The 27972-nt window shown below is 37.2% G+C and overlaps 1 long non-coding RNA gene across 10 annotated transcripts in view; it reads right to left on the bottom strand.

Moving 5' to 3' along the window:
• Nucleotides 1-1970: 1970 nt before the first annotated feature.
• Nucleotides 1971-27972, bottom strand: part of LOC123606682 — an 80510-nt gene continuing 54508 nt past the window's right edge. For 3 of the 10 annotated variants that reach the window (XR_006716436.1, XR_006716439.1, XR_006716441.1), the window contains 2 exons: nt 27319-27708; nt 25144-25596 (listed from right to left, as the gene is read on the bottom strand). This is a non-coding gene — a long non-coding RNA (uncharacterized LOC123606682). Of the gene's footprint in view, nt 2530-17518; nt 18693-25140; nt 25597-26178; nt 26255-27318; nt 27709-27972 lie in introns of those variants that run through there. The other 7 variants (XR_006716438.1, XR_006716437.1, XR_006716442.1 and 4 more) reach the window with 7 other exon arrangements.

Genomic DNA, 27972 nt, shown 5'->3' with positions numbered 1-27972 from the left:
CTGAGTCTGTGGTGCTTTGTAATGGTAACTCCAGCAAACTAATATACCGGGCAAACAATAAACTCAATTTTTTATTGTTGTTTTATATTTTTCAGCTCTGTGGTTCTTCATATTGTGATTAACAAATGCTGTTATATACTACACTACAGATATTATAAGAATACAAGACAGGCACTTAGGAAACATTTAGTAGAATTTTGAATAAATTAAAAACATGAGATAAAATATATGTACTAAAGCTTGATTTGTGGAAAAGTATTAATTTTATAGTGAAAAATAATAAACCAAAAGTAATTATTAATTAGAAACTGACAGACTAGCATGCTACGTGAAGGGAGAAGACTGAGTAAAGTAACAGTAAAAACCATAATTCTACAAGTAAGGCAAGTAACTCTTTTAATAGGGTTGAGAATAATAAACATTGCAATAAAGTTTCCTTTTTAAATTATTCTTTTTTTTGGATTATAGCCTAACAAAACAATATTTTTCTTTTTTAAAAATTTTTTTTTTTAACGTTTATTTATTTCTGAGACAGAGCATGAACGGGGGAGGGTCAGAGAGAGAAGGAGACACAGAATCTGAAACAGGCTCCAGGCTCTGAGCTGTCAGCACAGAACCTGACGCGGGGCTCGAACTCACAGACCGCGAGATCATGACCTGAGCCCAAGTCGGGCGCTTAACCTACTGAACCACCCAGGCGCCCCCAAAACAATATTTTTCAACATATGTATTGTGCTGTGCTGATTACACTTACAACCATGTGGGTATAGGGTGAATGTGAAAATTTGCCCGAGAGGAGAGAAAAAACTGAAATAATTATACCTTCTCAGAAACAAAATATGTAACATCATAAAAACACACAAAGTAGAAGTCTCTAACCTGGAAATCTTGAATGAGATTTGGTGATTTTATGAAAAATGTATGTATGTATGTGTATATGTTTCTAAGGAAGGGGTCTAATCTTTTCTCAGTCTCTTAAATAATAGCCACTTCTCAAGAAGACGAAGAACTGTATACCTAAAGCATAATTCTGTTGGTTAAAAAAAAAAAAAAGGCCCCCAAATATGATCAAAGTTCAGTGACACCTTAGAATTGGAAAATCTGAGACTCACCAAATTCCATGGTGCACGAGCATTTGTTAAATATCCCATCTATGGATTTGGATAGAGATGCGCGTGGTGTCAGAGATGTGGAGTACGTGTTGCGTCCGTGTGTTTACAGGGTAAATTCCATATCTGTCTGCAATAACTGAAGTGTGGCCCCACCCCGTGTCTCCAGGAAGGTATCAAATAACAAAATTCCACAACTTTTAAAACCACAAAACCCTGAGATATCCTCACGTCCTATCATTGTGTTCTATAAAGGAGAAAAGGAGGATTCCAAAAATGGAAATGTTCACGGTGACTGCTGGAGTGAACAGACGTCTACTTCCTTGATGTCCAGCCAAGAGCCCGCCAGCTCATGTCATTAAAGGGCTGGGCATCCTCTTCCTGCCACCACAGAAAGAAGTGTGTTTTTGCTATTTTACTAGCCTTCAAGGTGTCCTAGATACCAGGTTTTATTCTGTAGTCCTGAAGGGTCCTCTTGACACGGAGTAAAGTGAAGTAGGACTTTCTTGTTTGCCGAACAGAATAGTGGGAGATTCAGTGGAGTAGAGGGTAAGTGGTTGTCAGCACAGGTTCTGGAGCCAGGACACCTGCCGGCAAGGCCCAGCTCTTGCCATTTGTGAGGTCACAAGCAAGCTTCTTAATTTCCTTGTGGAAACCTGTCCTTTGTCTGCAAAATGAGGATAAAAATAGTGTCTGTCTCCTAAGAGTTGTCCAGAGAATTATGTGAGTTCATAAACACGAGGCCTTTACAAGAGCACTCGACTCATAGGACGAATGGCTTACGCCAGGCTGAGCTCATTCTCTTCCCCTCCTTTCTTCTTGGGTGAAGTCTTCAATGAAGCCGATTTTGAAGAGAGAAAGAGACTTTTACAATGACTTTACAAGCTGAATTTCATTTGTCCCCTTCCATTAGTTCTGCCTCCTGCCCAACACTGTTCCACAACTGCCACATGATCAAGGGGTTCAATGAAAGGACTTTTACCGGTTTGCTGTTTGTCCTGTGAGTTTTCTGAACTTATGTCTCTTAGCAGTCTTACATTTTGACATATCATATGGCCCATGATAAGTCTGTCTGGTGTCTTCATACACATTAGTTATTCTAAACTTCTTAGTTTTTATATACTAGATGGGAAGAAACCTATACTCTTTACTTTTCTAGCTTTATCCTTTTTTTTTAATCTTAGCAAAATATGTTATCAGACCCAAACAAAGGAAGGACAGTTACTGTAGATTGACCATCCAAAAGCCATTCCAATATCCCTTGCTTTCCCTCTACAATCAAAGTGAAAATGAAAATACTCACATCCCCAACCTGCCAGGGGCTTATGGTGACGAATGCTCCATGTCTGGCCAATGAGATCTAAGATGAAGCCTGTGGATTAGATGTCTGAGGAACTTATCCTCTTCCTTTTATTTTTTCCTGAAATGAAATGATTTCTAGAAGTGAATCCATCGTCTTGTGATATCGGCATAAAACCATGTGCTGAGGACAGCAGAGCAAGAAGATAGAAAAAAAAAAAATTGAATTGATGTCATTGTTCAGCTACAGTATCAGCCCTGAATGCCTTACCCTTGGACTTCTGCTCTTAAATCAGACAAATAAAGCCATTATTCACATTTCACGCTGCTTCTAACCAAATACAATCCTAAATGATATAACAGACATTCTAACTTAATTAGTTGGGAATAAAAGGACCCAAAGACAACAATTATGCAAGATGTGTGCCTTCTTCAAGCCACACTGCTATGAAAATCCTGGCAGAAATGGGAAAGACTGCAGATGAAAAGGTTTTGGAAAGTTATACAACTTTCTCATGATGAATATAGGGTACCTGAATAGTTATTAAGGGTATACTTCAATACAAGACACAGCAAAAAAAGCCCTGTGGGATCCTACATGTGTATGAGGAAAGTTTGAAGTCCAAAGCTGCTTATCCCATTACTCTGGTCTGCCTCTTTCCAAACCATGCAAAATTAGATACAGTTATATGCTCTTAGGGGACTATCTGCAAAATGGTTGCTTACAGCTCCTTCTTGGCATCATAGGAAGAAAAATCTTCACAATAACATTTTCCATTTATTTTAAAGTACAAAACATTCATTTATGGCCTACTATGTGCAGTGCATTGGGCTAAGGGCTGAGCATGCAAAGATGGAAAGGCCTAGGACTACCATGAGGATTCAATTTAAGCATCATACAGTTCTATATATCACTGTAATTGTAAGTAGGGAAATATATACACATGTATGTATCATATGTACATGTGTGTATATATCAAAAATTTTAGAAAGATACTATTTTATTAATTCGAGAGGAAAATGTTAATTAAATGTTAATTAAGCTCCTCTTCCCACCCCAGGACTATATGTCTTCACCTCAACTCTTTATGGAAATCTTGGCCCTAATTTCACCAAAAGTCCCAAACTCTAACTTACACTGAATATATATATAATGCAGTAAGGAAGATATAATGACTATTGCTGGTGTATAGAAAAGTATCAGTATCTTCTGCATTATTTTGTAATCAGTCAAATTATAAAATTTTCTTATCAACTAATGTTTTTGTTTTGTTTTTTCCTTAGGTACTCCTAGTAAACCATTAAACCATCAGCGAAATTAAAATCAAAACAAAACAAAACAAAACAAAAAAAGCCCCCAAACCCTAACAACTTAAATTTGCTTTATTTTCAGATTTTTTTTCTATTTCTTTTTTCTTGTCTAATTTCTTTCATTGGGCATTGCTGATAAAATAGGATTAAATGACTGGGATGATAGTGTTATCCTTGTTTGATTCTTGCCCTTAAGGGGAATCCACTTGCAGAATCACTAAACAAACACACACACAAACAAATAAATAAGCTTAGTAACAGATGGATCTCTAACTTCAACAGATACTAAGGGAGAGAGAAGAAGAAGAATGCAGGCCATATGGGTTTGAAATAGCTATAAATCCAAATTTCTTTGTCACTAAAAGGTAGGTGTAATTCAGCAGAGTTCAAGCAATTCTGTCAGAATTGCCCGTTTTAATCTTCTCCAGCAAATCTGAATTGGGTCTTAGAGGGACATGATGTGGTGTGCCTGCCCTTTCCTCAACAAAAGAAAACAAAAATCTTACTGTTGACTTTCTACACAATTTTGGATATGATGCCAGCACAGAGTGCCTATGACATATACAGCCCATGACTTATCCCCATATCTGATTTTTGATGCTAATAACACCTTGTCTCCAATAATGTTACTTGACTAGAGAAATTGGTAACCTTCAATTCCTGACTTTCATTGTTTTTTTTTTTAATTTTTTGTGTTCACTTATTTTTGAGAGAGAAAGAGAGACAGTGTGTGACAGGGGAGGGCAGAGAGAGAGGGAGGCACAGACTTGGAAGCAGGCCCCAGTCTCTGAGCCGTCAGCACAGAGCCTGACCCGGGGCTCGAACTCACAAGCCGTGAGATCATGACCTGAGCCGAAGTCAGACACCTAACCGACTGAGCCACCCAGGTGCCCCCTTCATTGCTTTTGCTTAAGAATGTAGTTGATATGTTTTTTCTCTCTGATTTACAAGTTTCCTCTCAAGCAAGTTAGTAACTTATTACCTAGATATATATTAATGAGTTGTTGAGAAGGTGGAAGTTTTGAGGCAGATCAGTTTTTAATAGAAGGTACCATTTGTTTTTCAAGAAATATTTATTTATTTTAAAAGAGAGAGCAATTGAGAGAAAGGGCATGAGCGTGAGTAGGGGTGGGGCAGAGGGAGAGAGAATGAGAATCCCAAGCAGGCTCCACACTCAGTGCAGACCATGACCCGGGGCCTCCATTCTCCGACCCCAGGATCATGACCTGGGACGAAATCAAGAGTCGGACACTCAACCAACTGAGCTACCCAGGCGCCCCAAGAGAAGATAGCATTTGTAAAGCAAATTAATTTATAATCTGCTCTACAATTTTATATTTTCACCTCTTTGGGTTACTTAACATGAGAGTATATTACCACAGCTGAAATCACTTGTACATAAACAGTTTAGTGGTGCTTCTTTATCATCCCACCAGGCTTCTAATTTATATGTTGAGTGCAATATATTCTAGTAAAATGAGTAATTGGAAATGCAGTTACATGCATTACCTTGCCGCTATAATTTTTTAAAATATTGTCAGCTTCCTGAAATGTCAGACAACGCCATTTAAATTCCAGTGTGCAATTTTTACCTTATCTATAGGAGTATCCTGAGACAGTAATTAGGTGGGACCAAAGTCATAATCATTATTTTCTCTAAGTAATGGATAGTGTATAATACATATCACCTTTCCAAGATGTCAGAGAATTTTGCTTTTACTTTGATAACTGCAAAGTGCAATTAGAAAATCTGTCAAAATTATTTCATTACTTTTTGGAGAAGTCAAATTATCGAGGCATTTGGAAGGAGAAAAAATGAGGGTTATAAAGTGCTGGATACTTGATTATTAAACAGAGAGAGTCTACTACATTTAAATATTTTAAAAACTGCATTTCACACTAGGAACTCAAGTTCAGCCAACAGTTTTATGCATCAATTCTTTGAAAAAAAAAAATGGTTTGCCTAAAAACTAACAACTGACTTTCAAAATTGGATTGTAAAGAGCATTGTTATTCTTTGCTTTGGACCATAAACTAAAAACTGAGATTCATTTACTAGGAGAAAAGGTGAAATTATATGTGTGTGTGTGTGTGTGTGTGTGTGTATACATATATGTGTGTGTGTGTGTGTGTGTATTTGCCTTGCTGAGTAATTACATATATTATATATATTATATGTATATACATAATCAATATGTATATATTTATATAAATATATAAATAAGCATCTCACATATGCAGGGCCCTGTGCTAAGTACTAGGGATACAATGTGAATGAGAACGACATGGTATCTGCTTTCATGGAGGGAGCCCAAAGATAAGCAAGTAAACATATAAACGAAATAATTTCAGCTTATTATAAAGGCTAATAAGAAATTAAACAGAGTGAGGATAGATATGGTGACCTACTTAGTTACCATGGTGTGAGGAGGACTTTCTGAAGAGGTGACATTTGTCCTGAAGGAGGAGAAGGGGTGTTGCAAGAATTTGTGTCCATTCCTGGACATCTGATTCAATGATCTGAGGATCTCATTGATCACTGATATCAGATGGTGGATCCTACATTACAAACATGGGTATAATAAAGAGTCCATCTTGAATATGTAACAACTCCAAAACAAGTATGAATGGTCACTAGAAAGTGAACTCAGATAAAATAGAGGGCAAGATGTATGTCAACTGGTAGCATTAACTGTAGATAAAGAAATCCAAGTTGTTGGAAAATGTTATTTATCTGCATAACTGGACAGAAGAGAAAGATGCCAGGGTAGTATTAGCCCTCTGCTCTTACCTTCTGGCTATTCAGCAAGGCAATACAGGATGGTTACTTCCTATTACGGTTGAAATGCCCAGTTACAACTTTCGTTTGTCTTTTGCTGGTTTTTGCAACTCTGCCTCCCCTCATTTTCATTCTGGTAGTTGCACTGTTTTCCTTTTAGGGAACCTTGTTTTCCCTGTGGTGTCCAATATTAATAAGGTTGTAAATTACCGTTCCTAGCCTGACCTTCCCAAACCAGGCTAAGGCTCTCATTCAGGGACTTTGAATCTTGAGCTGAGTGATAAAGGATGGAAAAATGATGTAGTTAGAATTCATTTATTCTAGCAGCAGCACAGGATTTGACTGTCAGTAATTCCTGGTCTGTGTGTAGCCAGAGAGTAGCCCTCATTTCCATAAACTTCTAAGCCTGATTTTCTCTGTTCAAGATTTTGTCTGTTCTATTAACCATGGAAGATCCTGCCAATAAATTACTTTTTTGCTCAAATTTTTAGAATTGGTTTCTATTGTCTGCAACCAAAATTCTAATTCTTATGCTTCCCGGAGGGAAGCTATGATATCATTCCAGAATGAAGTACAACCATTAAAATCAGGCAAATCAGGAAATAGCCATTATTTTACAGAATCCCTTACATTAAAAAATAATAATTAAAATGGAGGGGAAAAAACTTCTCTAGCAAGAGCATAATTCTGCATTTCAACAGTGATTTAAGAAAATAAAGACAGCATTTTCTATAATTATTATTAAAAGATGTAATAACACTAATTAAGCATTGATACGCATATCAACTTGAGACAAGGACATAATGAGACACAGAAGAGGAATTAAAAGGGAAGGTCCTGAAAACATCTTCAGAAACATGGTCTGACCCAGGGGAACAGGGGCTTCAGGAGAGAGGCAAACCTGAACTCTTATGAATGGAACACATCACTGACTTCTTATCTCTAAAAACTGGCAGATTGGACTAATCAAAGAAGAGGGGTCTCAAGGAGGACTCCTGCCCTAGGCAGGTATGCTACCAGGGAACCATGACCAGAGGAGACTTCAACACAGGGACAGATGCTTGCCAAGAAGACTTAATTGCATAGAAATAAAGCTTCCTATTCTGAGTATCAAGAGCCCAATATCCCCATCTAGTAAGTGAACCCATTGGTTGGAGACAGCGAGGAGCAAAATGGGTATTATAGGAATCAAATCAATGAAGGAGAAGACAAAAACAAACAAACAAACAAATGCTCCAACAGCATGGAAAGGACAAAGAGGTTTAAATGAGAATTGATGATAAACACTGAAGATGCTTTCAACAAAACAACCACCAGAAAATAAGAAAGTGATAAATAAAAACACATGAAAATCCTTAACATATATGTGTTTAACAACAATGTCAAAATATGTGAGCCAAAAGCTGATAAAACTTCAAGGAGAAATAGATGAACGCACTACTACAGTTGAAGATTTCATGTCCTTCTATTGGAAATGGACAGACCCAAGAAGCAGAAAATCAGTAAACTTAACAACATCTTTAATCAAGTAGATATAATTGACATCTAGAGACTACTTCATCCAACAATAGCTGAATGCATATTCTCTAAGCTCACATTTATGAAGATAGATCACATTCTGAGCCATAACACACATTTTAACAAATTTTAAAAGGTAGAAATTACACAGTGTCTGCTCTTAGACCACAATGGACTTAAAGTAGAAATCAATATCAGAAAGATAACTGGAAAATCCCAAACTACTTGGATATTAAATAACACATTTATAAATAACACATTGGGTAAAGAAGAAATCTCAAAAGAAAATTTAAAATATTTTGAGCTAAACAAAAATTAAAACAAGCTTATCAAACTTTGTGGGATATAATAAAAATAATTAATAAAGGGAAATGTATAGTGTTGAATATGTATATTAGAAAAGAAGAAAGATAAAAAAATCAACCATATAAAGTTCAACCTTAAGAAATTAGAAAAAGTAGATCAAATTAACTCCAAAGTGAGCAGAAGAAAATAAGTAATAAAAATTCAAACCACCACCAATGGCATTAAAAATAGGAAACCAAAAGTTGATCCTTTGAAAAAGATCAGTAAAATTGAGAAGTCTCTAGCCAGGCTAAATAAGAAGAAAAAAGAGACAAAACCCAAATCAATAAAATCAGAAATGAAAGAGGGAATATTACTACATATCTTGTAGACTTTAAAAAGACAATCAAGGAATACTCTTAACAACTCTCTGCCCGTGAATTTATTAATCTAGATGAAATGGACCAAATACTTGAAAGACACAATCTGCTAAAACTCACACAAGAATCATATGATCTGAATACATCTACATCTATTAAAGACATTGAATCCGTAATTAATTACTTTCCAAAACAGAAAGCACCACTGGTTGATTCTACTAGACATTTAAGGAAGAAATTATACTAATTATCTATGATCTCTACATGAAGATAGAAGCAGGGAGAGTACTTCTTAACTCCTTCTTTGAGGCCAGCATCACCCTAATACCAAAACTAGACAAAGACATTACAGGAAAATAAAACTACACAATAATATCTCTCATGAAATAGATGCAAAAATCCTTAATAAAATTAGATCCAACAATGGTGAAGAGAATTATACACCACAACTAAATGGCATTCATTCTAAGTATGCAAGACTGGTTCAATATTCAAAAATCAATTAATGTAATCCACTACCTCAGGAAGACAAATTACATGATCATATCAACAGATGCAGAAAAGCATTTGACAAAATCAACACTAATTCATGATAAAAAAAAAAAAACTCTGTAAATTAGGAATAGAGAGGAACTTCTTCACCTTGATAAAGAATATCTACAAGAAACCTAATATCATACTTAATGATGAGAAGCTGAAAGCTTTCCCACTCAACTCAAGAACAAGGCAAGGATATCTCCTCTCATCCTGATTTTAAACACTACTAGAAGTCCTAGCTAATACAATATGACAAGAAAAGGAAATAAAAGGTATACAGTTGAGAAGGAAGAAATAAAACTTTTTTCACAAATGACACTGTTGTCCATATGGAAAACCCCAAAAAATCAACAAAAAACTCCTGGAACTAGTTCTCAGGTATAGCAAACTAGAAGGATAAAAGATTAATATAACAGGTTAATTTTTTTCCCATATACCAGCAAAGAACAAATGGAATTTGACATTAGAAACATGATACCACTTATTATAGCACCAAAAGAAAAGAAAAATAAAAGAGAGCGAGAGAGAGAGAAAGAAACACTCAAATATAAATCTAACAAAATATATATTATATAAGGAAAACTACAAAACTATGATGAAAGATATCAAAGAACTTAAAAGCTAGAGAAATAGCCCATGGTCATGGATAGGAAAACTCAATATTGTCAAGATGTCAGCTCATCCCAAATGGATCTGCAGTTTCAAAGCAATCCCAATAAAAATTCCAGTAAATTATTTTGTATAAATTGACAAATTTGTTCCAAAGTACGTATAAAAAGACAAAACCTAGAATAGTCAACAGAATATTGAAGAAGAACAGTCAGAACAAACACTATGTATCTTCAAAACTTACTGAAAAGCTGTAGAAACCAAGACATGGTGGCACTGCAAAAGAATAGGCAAATATATCAATGGAACAAAATAGCCCAGAAATAGACCCACATAAATATAGTCAGCTGATCTTTGACAAAGGAGCAAAAGCAATACAATGAAGGAAAGACAGTTGTTTAACAACCAGTGCTGGAATAACTAGACACTCATATGCATAAGAAAATCTATGCACACACCTGACCCCTTCAGACATTTTTTGCTGACAAATGAAAGAAAACTCTAAAAATAAAAGTGAGGCTTAAATTGAATACTAATTCTATTATCTGAAGTTCTTGGGCTAAATCCTGGAGATTACATTCTCTCAAGTTAAAGTGAAGTAGGTGGTGAAAGAAACAGAAAAAAATCTGCTACTAGGGCTATTCTGGGATTTTAGATTTTTCAGGATTTTTTTCTGTTGAAATTATCAGAGATTCATACAATTAATGTAGGAAAAACATCCTCATGGCCTAGGTGGGAAGTGATGAGAAGTGTGGCAAACTAGATCATACAAGACCACAAACACAAATTCAATTTTTTTAATGTTGATTTATTTTGACAGAGATAGAGAGCTGGCACATGTGCGTGAGTGGGAGTGGGGCAGAGAGAGAGGGGGACAGAGGATCTGAAATGGGTTCTGTGCTGACAGCAGACCCTGATGTGGGGCTCAAATTCACAGTGAGATGATGACCTGAGCTGAAGTCAAACGCTTAACCCACTGAGCCACCCAGGTGCCCCAACACAAATTCAATTTTTAAAAACAAATGTGCTGTAAGACACACCAAAAGACATTGATGAAAGAAACTGATGAAGACACAAAGAAATGAAAAGATGTTCCATGCTCATGGATCAGAAGAACGAATATTGTAAAAAATGTCCATATTACCCAAAGCAATTTACAGATTCATTGAAATGCCTATCAAAATTCCTATGTCATTTTTCACAGAAATGGAACAAACAATCCTAAAACTTGTATGGAACCACAAATGAAATAAAAAAGCCACAGCAATCTTGAAAAAGAACAACTAGGCTGGAGTCATCATACTTATTAATTTCAAACTATATTACAAAACTCTAGCAATCAAAACAGTATGTTATTGGCATAAGAACAGATACATAGATCAATGGAACAAAATAGAGTCCAGAAATAAACTCACGCCTGTATGGTCAGTTCAATTATGACAAAGGAGTCAAGAATGTACAATGGAAAAGGGACAGTGGAAAAACTGGACAGTCAGGTGCAAAACAATGAAACTGAACTCCTATATTATACCATACACAAAATAAACTCAAAATGGATTAAAGACTTGAATGTAAAGCCTGAAACCATAAACTCTTGGAAGAAAACATAGAGGGTAAGCTCCTTGACATTGGTCTTGGCAATGACTTTTTTTTTTTTTTTTACATTTGACAACAAAAGCAGGCAACAGATACAAAAATAAACACATGGTAGTATACATCAGATTAAAAAGGTTTTGCACAGCAAAGGAAACCATCAACAAAATGAAAAGGCAGCATAGCAAATAGGAGAAAATATTTGCAAATCATATATCTTACAAGGAGTTAATATCCAAAATGTGTGAAGAACTCATGCAACTCAATAGCAAACAATAAGAATAATAAGCAATCCAAAAATAAAGAAGAAGAAGAAGAAGAAGAAGAAGAAGAAGCAATCCAGTTTAAAATGAGCAGAAGAGGGGTTCCTGGGTGACTGTCAGTTGAGCGCCCAACTATTAATTTTGGTTCAGGTCATGATCTCATGGTTCATGGGACTGAGCCCTGTGATCACTCCACGCTAACAACTGGGAGCCTGCTTGGGATTTTCTCTTATTCTCTCTCTCTCCGTGTCAAAATAAATAAACTTGAAAATTTCATTTTCCAAAAAAGATACAAATGGCCAATAGGCACATAAAAAGCTGTTCAACATCACCAATCATCAAGGAAATGCAGACATCACCTCCCATGTTTGAATGGCTATTATCAAAAAAGATAAAAAATAACAAGGCAGGGATGTGGAGAAAAGGGAACCCTTGTGCACTATTGATGGGAATGTCAATTGGTGCCCCCACTATAAGAAACAGTATAGAGGTTCCTCGAAAACTGAAAAGTAGAACTGCCATATGATCCAGTAATACCACTTCTGGGTATATATCCAAAGGTAATGAAATTGCTATCTCAGAGAGATTTCTGCACCTCCACATTCACTACAGCATTATTTACAATAATCAAAACATGTAAACAACTTAAGTGTCTATTGACAGATGAATGGCTAAAGATAATGTGGCATATATGTGTGTATATGTATATTCAGTCACATAGAAAAGAAGAAAATCCTGCCACTTGCACCAACGTGGAGGGACCTCGAGGGCATTATGTTAAGTGAAATAAGTCAGGCAGAAAAAGACAAATACTGCATAATCTCACTTATATGTAGAAGTGAAAAAAAAAACCCTCATAGTAACAGAGATCAGATTGGTGGTTGCCAAGGGTAAGGGGGTAAGGGATGGGGGAAAAAGGTAAAGGTGGTCAAAAGGTACACACTTCCATTTATAAGATAAATAAGTTCTGGGGATATAATGTATACCATAATGACTATAATTAGCCACACAATATTCTATGTTTGAAAAGTTACTAAGAAAAAAAAAATTAAAAAAAAAAAAAGAAAAGTTACTAAGAGAGCAGATCTTAGAAGTTCTCATCACAATAAAAAAAATCATAACTATGTGAAGTGATGGATGTTAACTAACTTTATTGTGGTAATCACTTAACAATATGTACATATATCAAATCAAGATGTACATCTTAAACTAATATAGTGGCATTTGTTAATTATATTTCAATAAACCAGATAAAAAGGGAAAGGAAAAACAGGGGCACCTGGGCGGCTTAGTTGGTTGAGTGTCCAAGTCTTGATTCTGGCTCAGGTCATGATCCCACAGTCATGGGATCAAGCCCCACATAGGGCTCCATGATAGTGGGCCTGCTTGGGATTCTCTCTCTATCCCTCTCTCTTTGCCCCTCCCCTGTGCTCTCTCTGTCTCTCAAAATAAGTAAACATTTAAGAAAAAGGGAGAGATAAACAAACAAGTGTGTTGGACATTGAAATTAAAAATATAATACTATTCACTATGATATCTAAAAAAACGAAATACTTAGGTGTAAATCTAATAAAGCATGTACAGGACTTACATACTAAAATTTATAAAATGTTAGTGAAAGAATTTTTTTAAAAAAGCTAAATAAATGGAGAAATGGAAATGGCCATGGTTAGAAGACTCAATGTAGCAAAGATGTCAATTTCCCTCTAAGTGATACATAGGTTTAATGTCATTCATATCCAAATCCCAACAAGTCTTTTTGTAGATATGGACAGTATTATTCTAAAATTTATATAGAATGACCAAAGGAGTAGAATAGCTTAAAAATTTTTGAAAAAGAAGAACAGAAGAGGAATCGGTCTACCTAATTCAAGACCTGCTATAGCTGGAATAATCAAGACAGCACGATGTTGACAAAAGAATGGACACATAGGTCAGCACAACAGAATAAAGAACTTAGAAAATATTTTCAATAGGCTTTTAACAAAGTTGCAAAAGCAATTGGATGGAGGAATGATAATTGTTATTTTTATTTTTTTTATTTTTTTCAAGGTTTCAGTTTATTTTATTTTTGAAATTGTAGTCAGTTAACATACAGTGCAATATTGGTTCGGTTTCAGGAGTAGAATTCAGTGATTCATCACTTCCATGCAACACCCAGTGCTCATCATAAGTGCTCTCCTTAGAGCTCATCACCCATTTAGACCATCTCGCACCCATCTCCCTCTGTCAACCCATTGCTTGTTCTCTATCATTAAGAGCCTCTTGTGGTTTGTTTCCCTTTCTTCTCTTGATTCTGCCCTTTATCATGTGTTCATCTTTTTTTGTTTTTTGAATTACACATATGAGGGAAATCATATGCTGTTTGTCTTTCTCTGCCTGACTTATTTCACTCAGCACAATACATTCTAGCTCTATCCATGTCATTGCAAATGTAAGATTTTATTCTTTTTGATGCTTGAGTAATATTCCATTGTGTATATATACCACATCTCCTTTATCTATTCATCATTCAGTGGACATTTGGGCTCTCTCCCTAGTTTGGCTATTGTTGATAATGCTGCTATAAACATTAGGGTGCGTGTGCCCCCTCTGAATCTGTATTTTTGTATCCTTTTGGTAAATACATAATAGCCCAATTGCTGGATTGTAGGGTAGTTCTATTTTTAGTTTCCTGAGGAACCTCCATACTGTTCTCCAGAGAGGCTGCACCAGTTTGCATTCCCACCAGTAGTGCAAGAGGGTTCCCCTTTCTCTGCATCCTCATCAACACCTGTTGTTTCTTGTGTTGTTAATTCTAGCCAAGGAATGATAATTTCTAAATAAATATTACGGAGCTGTTGGGACATCCTTAGGTGACAAATTTAGGTTCTATCTACAGCTCACACCTAATACAAAAATTAACTCAAAATGAATCACTGATATAAGCGTAAAATGTAAAATTTTTATTTACAAGTAGGATAAAATTTTTCATCATGACCTAGGGCTAGGCAAATAATTATTTGACTTGACACCAAAAGCATGATCCATCGGGAAAATCCGTAAATCAGGCTTTATTAATATTAACAACTCTTGCTCTGTGAAGTTCCCTGCTAAGAGGATAAAAAGATAAGTCACAGAGCGGGATAAAATATTTGCAAGCCATATATATGAGAAAGGACTAGCATTTAGAATTCTCAAACAACAGCAACAATATGAAAAACAGTCCCATTAGAAAATGGCCAAAAAACATGAAAGGACATCTCACTGAAGAGGATGTGCAGATGGCACAGAAGCACATGAAAAGATGTTCAATGTCATTAGCCATTAGGGAAATTCACATTAAAACCACAATGAGATATTGCTAAACGTCTACCAGAATAGATCAAATAAAAAATAATGACAGCATCAAATGCTGGCAAGGATGTGCAGAAATTAGATCACTCATGCATTGCTGATGAGAATGTAAAATGACACGACTACTATGGAAAATAGTTTGGCAGTTTCTTCGTAAACTAAACATGCAAGTACCATATGACCCCGTGATTGTACTACTGGGCATTTGTCCCGGAGAAATAAATCTTATGTTCACCCAAAAACCTGTATACAAATGTTCATAACAGCTTTATTGATAATAGCCAGAAATTGGAAACAACCCAGATGTCCTTCAATGAGTGAATGACTAATGAACTACGGGACTTCCATACCAAGGAGTACTTCTCAGCAGTAAAAAGGGGACAAATTATTCATAAGCACAACCACTTGGATGAATCTCTGGAGAATTATGCTGAATTAAAACATGCCAGTCCTAATAGGTTATATACCCTTTAATATAATATTCTCAAAGTCACAAAATTATAGCAATGCAGATTAATAGTTCTGGGAGGTTAGGAAGGGAAGTTGCTGTAGTTACAAAGGGCAACATGAGGAATCGTTGCAGTGACAGAAATTTTCTGTATCTTGACTGTGTCAGTGACAATATCCCTGTTGTGGTATTATACTTTTGGAATGTGTTACCATTGGGGGAAGCTGGGCAAAAGTGTATTTAGGATTTCTCTCTATTACTTCTTACAAATGCATCTGGATCTGTAATTATCTCAAAATAGTAAGTTGTATTAAAAAATAATTTACTGTGCTCACCTACTCTCAATCCAGCAATTCTCCCAAGTCTATACTCAAAAGAAATGAGAGGTAAATCAAACAAGAGACGTGTACAAGAATGTTCATAGCATCTTTTTTCATAAGAGCACCATTTGGAAACAATCTAAATGCCTATCAGCAGTAGGAGAGATAAATAAATTGTGATATATCCATACAAAATATTACACAACAATAAAATAAAAAGAACACACTATTTTTATATGTTCCGACACTGGTGAATCTCCCAGTCATAATGATGAATTAAAGGAGCCAGACACAAAAGTGGACATGCTATATGAGTCCAGTTTCATGAAGTTCAAGATCAGGCAAAAAACTGACAAAGAAAAATGTCAGATCAAAGGTTCCTGCCGACGAGAGAAGTCTGGGTAGTGATGAAGCAGGTATACCTAAATGTCAAAATCCAAAAAGTTGTGCCCTTAAGGTATGCACCCTTTGCACCAGCTATACCACAATAAAACAAGTTTAAAAGATGTCAAATATTTTTAAATAGAACAAACCGAAAATACTGTGCTAATCCAATAACACATCTCTGTAGCCTATGGTGTAACTATTTATAATTTGTGGTCTAGAAGAATTTTTCACCTCATTTTAGAACTACTATAAAACACAAAGACAGCTGGATATCAGGAATTAGACTAGAAACTGGGCCATCAGTCTTCCATCCAGCAGTAGAACCAAGGGCAGTATGCAAGTAGCACGTAAGCAAACAGATGCTAGGGCTAAGAACAATTACCCTCTCTGCAGGAAGCTCCAAGAGGGGATAAGCCTCATATACAAGCATGAGTAAATTAACCACAGAAAAATGGAGCTTACCAGCAAACAAACAAACAAAAAGCAGTAAAAGGAAAACGCAGAATTCATTCTAAAGACTTAAGAGAAAATCCCTCATGTGATTCCTCACTGGAACCAGAATGGGAATGGGGGAAAGTTTCACCTCCTCAATATTATCGAAAAACCTTGACTTCAGTGAAAACAGTCATATGAAAAGAGAGGTTAAAAAGCCACACAGTAAGATTAAAATGCAATGAAGTATGTAGGAAAAATGAGCTGGATCCTATAAAGAATTAATGGCAGAGAAGTAAATATGTAGCAGGAAGCCGTAAAAGCACCATTACAGCTAGTAGAGGGTAGAATTGATACTGAGGACAAGGTAATCGTTGAAACAGAAGACAGCCGGAACTGTTCTCTAAGAATGCAGGAAGGACAAAGCAAGGAAAGTGGTAAGATCCCAAGTGGAAGACAAAACCAATGAAAGTAACCGCAGCCAACAAAAACCACAGATTCTATATAGACTTATAGGTGTTAATTCAGGATCTAAGCAGGACATTGCAAAAGAAGCAATAAGCACATAATTAGACAAAATTAATCAAGAAAAAGAACCTCCCCCCCCCAAATTCCAATTCTGTTATATGCAAACAGAAAGTAGTAAGCATGTACCAGACTAAACTGAAGAAAATAGATGCACGCCTAAATATATACTAGCCGAGTATTTGAATAAAATAGAGTAATTTTAGAGGCGCCTGGGTGGCTCAGTAGGTTGAGCATCCAACTTCAGCTCAGGTCATGATCTCACGGTTTGTGAATTCGAGCCCTGCATCAGGCTCTGTGCTGACAGACAGCTCAGAGCCTGGAGCCTGCTTCAGATTCTGTGTCCTCCTCTCTCTCTGCCCCACCCCTGCTTGTTCTGTCTCTCTCTGTCTTTCAAAAATGAATAAACATAAAAAAAAATTTTTTTAAGGGAGTAATTTTAAAAACTCTTAGGAGCTTCCAGGCAGAAATTACAGGTTTTCTAAAAACAGAGCCAACCTCACTGGAAGACAATACTACAGCGGCTACAGAACTTTGAAGGAGAAAGGTTGTGTCTGAAGAAGTATTTACATAACTAAGTTTCTTTTTCTTAGGTGAAGATGACAGGATAGTCTTAGCCTATGCAGGGATTTACCTTCAAAAAATATTCTTCAAAAGATGCCTCCACAGATAGAGAAATAGATTAAAAAAAAAAAAAAAAGAAAAGAAAAGAAATCCAAAAAAAGGAACTTGTTGCAATCAGAAAACTGGGTGCCTGTCCTGTGAGGAAGTCAAGAGGCCAGCACCGGGCTTACCAGAAAACTCCATAGGAGTCAAATCACCCCAAACCCATGGGCAGTTGATGGTCTGTGTCTATTTCACTTGAAAGTGGTGAGGATACATCAACCAAGATAGGGCTATAAAATAGATGATTTCATCACGAATTACCACTTCTCATTACCATAATGACTCTACTGTTAAACAAAAAAAAATAGCCCTTAGATAAAAACCCTCCCTTGGATTCAGAGATTAATTAAATGTGATTTATTAAAATGTCAAAAGCAAAATCTAATCCTATAAACTGGAATAAAACTTAAACAAAATGTTAATCCATTTAAATGTAAGCAACTGAAATCAAAATAAGATTGTTTTCAGAGTATTGCATATTTGTTTAGAAAAAATCAAGAAATACAGATGAATAAGCAAAAGGAAATAATATTCTAACCAGAACTTCAACACTCAAAGATCCTAATAGTTTCAATGTGGAAGTATTCTTCCAGATATTTGCCAGTGTGTATTAATATTCAAAAATAAATGTTTTAAAATTTATAGTTATACCTACAGACATGTAGACATGAATATAAAACCTACATTTGTTCTCTGACAATATAATGCAAACAACTTTCTATATCAGTACATATGCTTCAATAACATCACCTTTGTAACTATGGGAGGAAGTAACGGAGAGGATACGAGCTCTGACTGACCGACTGCAAGCTGGGCCCAGGCAATTGGGGAGATTGCCCTCTGCATCCGGACCAGTTTCAGATTGCACCAAAGAACTCCTGAGTGTGCAAACCAACTGTAATAGAGTATTAACTTTATGTATCTATAACATAATTACTTAGCTAAAACCAAAGTCCCCCCCCTTTACACTATTATAAACAATGCCATAATCAATAACTTTGCAACACAATGCATGTCCCTGAAATAGACCTGATACACATTGATAAGAACTTCATATACAGTAAAAAGATTATCATAAGTCACTGAAGAAACAATTGTTTATTTTACAAGTGTGTGAAAAAATACCTACTTGGGGAAAAAAAACTCTAAAGATTATCACTCTGCTCTGTAGACCAAACGTACTGCAGATACTTTAAATGATTGCAAATAATACAGATAGATAAAAATCAGCAGATACTACAGCCAAATATTTATGCAATCTCTGAATAGGAAATGCTTACTCCCACAATGTAAAAATTGGAAAATGTCACAAAAAAAAGTGCTCATTAATTTGACATAAACATTTAAAAAGCTGATGGCTTAAAATTTTAGCAAAATGTAAAAGGAGACAATAAGCACAATCCTATTTGTTACGTCTGGCCAATCCTCTTCATGTGCAAAGGACGTTTAAGAACCAGTAAAAAGATCTTAGTTTCCAGGTTCTCATAGGAAAATAGTGGCTGCTTAAATTTTGACCTTTTCTCACATTCTTGAAAAATCAACATTGAGAACAAATAGAGTCATGCAGGGCCCGCTTCTACAGCATGACGAGGATGCTGAAACCACAGGTCAGTTGACGTTGAGGCTGGGAAATAAATCCAAAAACAGCACAGACTACTCCAGAGCACTCCCCTCAGTATCCAGTTGGACAGGGACTACATAGAAGGAGGTTGAACGTGTCATACGTATCAACCAGGCATCCCCCAGAAGGAGACGGTCACACCTGGCTAGGAAAACGTTGCAGACAGCCTTGAGATCTGGTGGCCCTGAACTCAGGCTAATGGGGAATTGTGATGAAGGACCTTGGAACATTCATGAGAGTAGATAAAGCACATAAGGATAAAGTGTTGGCCATTGTTGAATCTAAACAATGGGTATATGACTGATCATTGTATTTGCTTATATGCCAAAAATCTGACCAATAATTTAAAAGAAACATTTATTTGAAATAAATTTTCAATATCCGTATGAATAAAAAATACTAATTAAAACAAAATTCTTTTTTTTTTTTTTTTTTTGCTAGCAGAGGTACTGGATTTACGAGTTCAAGGGTATTTAACTGTGTGCGGTTGACCCACCAGTGAGGTTGGGAGTATAAATTGATCAAACCTTGTTGGAAAGCAATTTAGTGAATTAGTAATACCTTTCTGAAAAAAAATTTAAATGAGTATTTCAAGAGATTTTTAAAACAGCATGCCTTTGATCCTATAATTTCACCCAATGTGAAAGCTATAATCATAGACCAGAAAAAAGACCAGTGTACGAAGATGTTCATCCCAGCGATATTTATGATAAATTTCTAGACATTCCTGATGTCCAAGAGTAAGAGAAAGATTTTTTTAATTATGATATTTTCCATAGAGTCGTTTTTATATGATTTCTGGCAATCAACGGCATGTTTTCAAATGGAGTTGACGATGTGACAAAATGCTACTGCTAAAGCATTGAATGAAAAAGAGCAAAATAGAAGGCTAAATATAAAAGATGTGTAGTTCATGTATCTGATCTGAACAGCGGTCTTCTAGGCATGATGGGCTGATGAATAAATTTAATATAATTTCCTGTATACATAAAATATTCTTCTACAGTAATCATATATTATCATTATAAGATTAAAATAAATATAAATATTTAAAAATACATCTCTCTTAATTTGCATGACTCTGCTTAATTGCTATAGTAAACTTCATATGAGTCCCACTCTGGCAATTAATCTTTTTGTTCTATTATAAATTCCTAAAGTTAAAGAGTCTCTTCAAGCATTGTTAAAGAGATATTTGTGCAAGAGAACCCGTTTGATAACTGCTATCAAGTTCCTTAAGCCCATGTGAGCATTGTATATACTATTATTACCTAAGAAAAAAACAGAACCTGCTTTTAAGGGGAACTCAGACTACATATCAAAATTCCTAAAAATGTGCAAACTCTAGGACTCAATAGTAGCACAGGTAGGAGTTTTAAGAAACTGGGGTTAATTTTAAGAAAAAATGGATGCATGTATTTTTAGATGTATTTATAAACATTTTCCACATAGGATTTTTTAAGAGTATAAAAATAAAAACAACCTAAATTTTTATCAGTACGTAAGTAGTGAAATAATCTATGGTGATTATAAATGGTGTATTTATTTCATAAAATGAAATACTATACATCAATTTTAAATGATGATCTTAAAGATTATTTATATAAACACAAGATACTCAGGCAGTCTATCAAATGAAAAGGCTCATTACAAAACGTATATCGTGTGGAACATATGTACTCATAGTTATTTACATAGAAAAAACATGGAAGAACATTTACCAAAATGTTAATAAAATTTATATATTGATATTTTCTTCATTTTCCATTTGCTTGTCTGGAAATCCCACAATTCCTGTTGCAAACATGTATTGATAACAAAGAAGAACATAATTTGTTTTGTTTCTAAAAAAGTAAAAACAACATTGGTAAGTTTCATTGGAACCTACTAGGGAATGAATATTCAGCAAGTGGACAGTAGGGGGTTTCGAGGAGGGCTATGGCAAGGTTGTTTTAAAGACCTTTGTATTTCTTTTCAAACTACCACCAGCTTCCCCTTCTTTCCTTCCTTTCCGGCCGGGGAGTTCTGCAGAATCTAGTTTGCTTCCAAGATGGGATGTTTGCACAAGGCTGAGTGACCCGTAGGTGAGAGAGGATGTTGCTGGGGCAAGATACCAAAATAAACACAAGGCAAAAGGGACGTGGGGTGCTGAATGCCAGAGTTTCTGATACTGAGTGCATTTACAGTGCTACGAAAGCTCGAAAACGTGGAAAGCTAACTCATGGACTGACATATTGATGAAACAAATCAGATGCAGATGATTCATGCATAATCAGAATTCTCTGGTTTTATTTATAAAATTTATCAGGCTACTGGCATTAGAAGCCTGTTTACAGTGTGCTAGGGCCCCTTCTCATGCTCTCTCCATGTGTGGGAGAGAAGTAACAGGGGCCAAGCTCACCTGCTAACTCATGTTCTTGGCACATTCTCGGCACGTTCTCTGGACCCCAAGGTGCTGTGATTATGCTTAGATGTGGTGGTAGCTCCTAATACTACAATTCCTCCCCTGTACCCCTTTCTCCACCCCAGGCTGGGCAGAAGCAGCAAAAGGGGCCCATCTGTGTTCATAACCAACCAATCAGAATTGACTCAGGGGGACAGCCAATTTGGTTTAGTCCCTTGAGGGATAAAGAGGAAAGAGCACATCTGTACACCTGGGATATTTTCGGAATTTGTTTTTCTCCCAAATTTGTAGGCAAGGGGAAGGCAGAGAAAATAGGGAAATATATGGTTTGACTAGAACCCAAGAATCCAGAGTTCTTGGGTGACAGGCACTGGAGCAAAGATGCTTCTGTTAAAAAGGTTTAGACCCTACATCTCACCCCCAAACATGCATACACATATCATGTATCTGTTTACATTTATTAAGGGCCTGAGAGAAGTCCCCAGGGAGAACTAAAGAAAAAAAGGTCAGGAACCCTATGAACGCATGGAGACCTACATGGTAAATTACAGGGAGGGAAACAGGAAAGTGGGGATGGCCAGTTCTAGCAGAATCCAGAAGCTGGCCCATGGCAACCCTGGGAGAGAAGATACCATAAGAAAAAGGGAGATTTATACTTTGTCCCATAGGTAGCACAATTGTCTAAGCAAAGGGCTGGATTGGGGATCTAGATATGACATGTGGCCAGGCAGGTGCTGGAACTTATCCAATGCCAGCTTCCCTGGCTACCTGAGTGACTCTGCGGTACCTGGCTCTGTGTAGGTGAATAAAATGTATGACAATACTGGGCACTTGGGCAACTTCTCAGTGGGACCCAACTTGTATGAGAATAAAAAATGAGGAATCTTTGTCCTTTGCACTTGGAGAGGGAGGATCATTCTCTCACAGCACCATGGGAATTGAAATGATAGCAATGAATTTCCTTAATAATGTGTCCCAAGATGCCATGGCAGGTGGCAAATGGAGGTGAATAAGAACTGAGACCAGAGACAGAGCAGCAGTAGCTTCTCCTGCAGAATCCTCTTCAGAGGGACAAACCCCAGCTCCTGGCACAGAGATGTGAGCATCAAACATAGGGAAGCAGGCCTGGGGACTCTTAAAATATCTGGGAGGGGGGCGCCTGGGTGACTCAGTTGGGTAAGCGTCCGACTTCAGCTCAGGTCATGATCTCACAGTCCGTGAGTTCGAGCCCCGCATCAGGCTCTGTGCTGATGGCTCAGGGCCTGGAGCCTGCTTCGGATTCTGTGTCTCCCTTTCTCTCTCTGCTCCTCCCCTGCTCATGCTCTGTCTCTCTCTGTCTCAAAAATAAATAAAACCTTAAAAAATTAAAAAAATATATCTGGGAGGGAGAAATCTGTAAACAATTGCAAGACAAGTAGAGGGTTAGGAGAATCAAGAACACCTTATTTAATGTTATGAATACATTCTGTCATTTAAACCCAGGTTGGTGAAGCAAGACACATGCCAGTCACACTACAGAGATCAATGATCCCAACCTGTCTCCCCAAGTGATGTTGCAATTTGCATCATCAAATATATGTTCCCCAGGTTGAAAACTACCTCCAGCCCATGTCCTTAATATTTCCTTCAGATTATAATTGTAAAAACATTGTAATGGGGAGTAAGCATGAAAAACAGTGAGGAAATGAGAGAAGTTTGTGTGAGAATTATGCTAGATTAAAGATGGCAATAAACCTTTGTCTCTTTTCCCACCAAGTGGTAAGATCTGTTGAACCACTCCTTGACTTCACTGACCAAAACTGGACAGCCAAACTAATGCTACGTCAGTTCTGGAGCTAGCCTTGAAGAAAAGGCTAAAACTGCTTTCTAAGTCTTCAGAAGCTGAGTGGGCATGTATAAAACTCAACTACCCTACTGGAGAAATCTAGAGGGCCCCGAAGCTACAGAGAGGCAGAGGTGAGCTAAGCTTTCAAGACACCCTCACCAAAACCCTTGCTGTGTGACTGAAGTCTCTTGACTCTTCCCGACCAGACCAGCTGAATGTCACTGGAGCAGCCCTGTCATGACCATGTGAAACAAAAGAATAGCCCAGCAGAATTTTGACTGAATTCTTGACCCATGAAATTGTGAGCTGTAATATGAAGGGTTGTTGTCTTAAAGCCTACTAAGTTTGGGGAATTGTTACATAGCAATAATAACTAGCAAAGTAGTATAGGCTTCACATTCCACCTAGTCTACCCAAGTCTACCGAAGACCCTCCTCTTGCCCCCTGGGTTTTTCCTATGTGAATGCTCATTGTGTAGATTCTCCTGAAAGATAGAAGCTCCATTTCTTGGAGAATGCTATAGGGATGTCACCAGGAAGCCCAGGAACGGCTCCTTCAGTGGTAGACAAGGAAGGCCCTTAGTGGGGCTGCTTTACTGCCTTTCTCTTCTTAGAATGTTCCCTGAGATCTACTCAGTCTGCACTTACCATCTTCATATAGGAAGGTCCAACCTTGGGTTCTCAATGAGCAGCCCCTCATTTCATAGCCTTAGTCAATTAGAAGAGATGAATCTATCTGATGAGACTGAACAGGTGAATCCCAAAAGCCTCAAGTGTCTGGATTGTTTTTGATGCCTATTATATCACTTTTTGCTCTGCTGAAAATAGCTAATATCTATGTAGGTCACTTTCTTACTCGTAAATTGGAAATAATAACATCTACCTTCCCAGTATCTCAGGATTATTGTGAGATTCAAATAAGATGATGTGGGTGGAAGCTCTTTGTAAACTTGAAAATGTTGTGCACTTGCAATTTGTTATCGTCATTATCATTACTATTCAGGAATTAGTAAATTATAGATAGTGTTGGGACATGTGGGCTTAGCATTGTGTGATCTTAAGCAATCTAGTTAACATCTCAGCAATTTTCTCATCCCTAAAATGAGTGTTTACTAAATAATATCTAAGGATCTTTCCAGCTCTCAAATACTATGGCGGTGATTTTTAAGAGCCATTGTTCGGCACAAAGTTATGCAGGGTATTCAAAGACAAAGGTGAGCCTTTCCTCACTGACTAAAAATCTGTAATGTAGTTGTTAAGATCAATCAGGCTTAAAAAACAAATAATAATTCAAATGAACCTTTTTTGCTTATTTATTTATTTAGAGAGAGAGAGAGAGAGAGAGTGTGTGTGTGTGTGTGTGTGTGTGTGAGCGAGCATGGGGGAGGTCCAGAGAGAGAGGGAGAAAGAAAGAATCCCAAGCAGGCCCCACACTGTCAGTATGGAGCCAGATGCAGGGCTCAAACTTAGCAGGAACTCGGAGCAGGAACCCTGAGATCATGACCTGAGCCGAAATCAAGAGTTGGACACTCAACCCACTGAGCCACCCAGGTGCCCTTCAAGTGAACCTTTTAAGTAAAGATTCCCCAGAATGTGAAAGTCCCTGATGGGAAATTTGCCAGCTACTAGAGCATAATGTGACAATATTTGCTATTTACCCATCCAGACGCACTCTCTGCTCTGGCAGGCTGACTTGTATGGACCGCATCAATGTGCTCCCTTGCTTCATGGCATCTGATTGGGTTCTGCTAGTCTAGTGGCCCACCAAGAGATGGAAGGAGAGAAAAGAAAGAAGTCAAGGTATTTATTACCTCTGCTTCCTCTCTCTGGGGTCATCTGGAGATGTCTGTTCCGTTGACTCAAGGGCACAGTGTCTCTCAAGTCTGCCCTCTCCACACGACACTATCCTTCCAAGTTGTGTAGACTGCTCTCTACCCTTGCCTCTTTGCCCTGGGGATGAAAACAGTTCATCTGTAACTAACCCTGGAAGACTTCACAATCCATTCATTGGGGTAGGCAGCCTCCAAGATGGTTCCCAGGGATTCTGTTTCCCAGTAATCACACCCTTGTATAATCCCCTCTTCTTAAATGTGGGCTGGATTTATTGACTCACTTCTACCAGAATACACAGGAGAGCTAAGATGACACTTTTGAGATGAAGTTATGAAAAGGCTATGAATTGTATCTTGGCCATTCTCACTTGAATCACATGCCTGGGGGAAGCCGACTGTTATGCCCCAGAACAGCCTTATGCCGTCACGACATGGAAGCAAGACCTGTCCACAACTATGTGAGTTTGAAAGGAACCTGTTTGTCCCCAGTCAAGTTTTCAGATGAGACCACAGTACTAGCTAATAGCTTGACTATAATCTCACAAGAGACCTTGAGCCGCAGATAACTACCTAAGCTGTGCCTGAGTTCCTGACCACAGAAACTGTGAGGTAATAAATACTTGTTTTGAGCTTCTAGCTTGGGAGGCAATTTGTTATGCAGCAATAAATAACTAATGCACCTTGTAATTTCCCAACATACCGGCTATACCTTTGTAAACAGTTCTTTAATTGTCTTCTTCAAATTATCCTGATTTGACTATGCCAGATGTTTCCTGCTGGGATCATAAATAGAAATAATATTTCCAGGCAAATAAATAAATTAAATACTCTTTTCAGGTTTATTTCCCCTAAGACATGAAAAGAATAGATCATGTTTGAATATAGAAATTTCCCTGAGTCTTTGAGGCTTCTAGATCCCTTGAGAGAATTTGGATTTCTTTTCCAAGGGTGCTAGGTGGGGAAATTTGTGTTTTAAGGATTTCAAAGAAAAGTAGCTCCTTAGCATTAAGATGAGCAAAGGAGATTACAACTTCTTTTCCATCCAGTCTAACAGACTTTGGACTAAATGGCTAGTGAGTGGGTGGGTTCTTCAAGGACTGGGCACTTGGTGTCCCAGACTTGGCTTCCTAAATAAGAGGAATGAGAATGTTCTTAATGGAAACCCATCTTCCTGCGTGGGACCTCACAAGCCTTGGCAGTCAGCCGAGAGACAATGAAAAGTCAGAGGGACGGTGGCATTATATGGTGGTGACAGTGATAACAAACAGGGATCTTTAATTCTTGGGTTTGGAAGTCAGACTGCCAAACCCCTCCCCTCATCTCCTGAACCCTCTACAATGACACCGTGGACTACATAAGGTTTCGACTTTTGTTTTCTTGACAGTCCAGGGAAGGCAGAAGTGAAGATCAAATCAATTATTAGTTAAGGACAATTTCACAAAAAGTAACATTACTTGCACTTTGAAAACTGGGAAATAATTACTAACCTATTATAAAGAAAATAAATGTGATTACTGTAGAAAGTTAAATAGCAGAAGAAACTTCCCAGGTGCCTCCACCCAGGGAGGCTAAGCCTGAAATGTTATGGAAACGCCAGCAGCATGACTCTTAGCAAACCTCACAGGGCAATCACATCCATTACATCAGCAGATTTCTGTGTGTGGTCCAAGGCTAGGCTTTGAGTCAACTGCTCATCAAGGCGCTTAGTACATACTTGACAAATAAATGAATAAACAGAGGGAAGAATATATCTCCCAGGGCTGGACTGATATGTAAAACCACAGGGTCAGATTATTAATTTAACATATACATATATATTTATGTATATACACATACATACCTATTACAGAAGTAGGAACCCAAGGTTGTGAAAAGATTATTCTCTTCTGCAGATATTTTATATATGCCAAGATTGATAATTGTCCAGTGGCTTGGGGAGTACAAGAGTAGAAAAATACTGTTCAAATGACCCAACTGTTTAGTGATCTCAGTTGAGAGAGCTCAGCACTTCTTTCTTTTTACAACGCTGGCCTTGACAATGGAATCAGAATATAGTAAATCCTGCCTCTTGCTGGGTAGTGCTTGACTGGTCACTGCTCACATGTTCTCCACGCTTCTCCGTTTTCTACACTTCCATGGTTCAATTCTCCCCTCTATGATTGAGTCTTTCTTTCTTTAGAGATGTTCACATCCGCATTCCATTATCCGCAATTCTGAAATACCAAAATCTCTGAAAAACAAAAGTTGTAGGAAGTTTAGGGAGACTATGACCTGAAATAACATGAAGCTATTTATAATCTTCATTTATGTTCCTAGTGTGAGACTCATACTTCCATTACACAAATATTGAAAATGTTCATGGTGCATTATGCTAAGGATATTATACAACATGTGGTATCTGTCTTGTATCACAAAAAACAATCTGAATTCTGAAGCAAATCCTGCCCCTAGGGTTTCAGATTTATTATAGCCTAATCTTCCAAGCTTGGGAAAT

The sequence above is a fragment of the Leopardus geoffroyi genome, chromosome A2, assembly GCF_018350155.1.
Source record: "Leopardus geoffroyi isolate Oge1 chromosome A2, O.geoffroyi_Oge1_pat1.0, whole genome shotgun sequence".
Taxonomy (NCBI): Eukaryota; Metazoa; Chordata; class Mammalia; order Carnivora; family Felidae; genus Leopardus; species Leopardus geoffroyi.
Note: the sequence above shows the minus strand (reverse complement) of the source record. Positions and strands in the feature narration are given on the sequence as shown.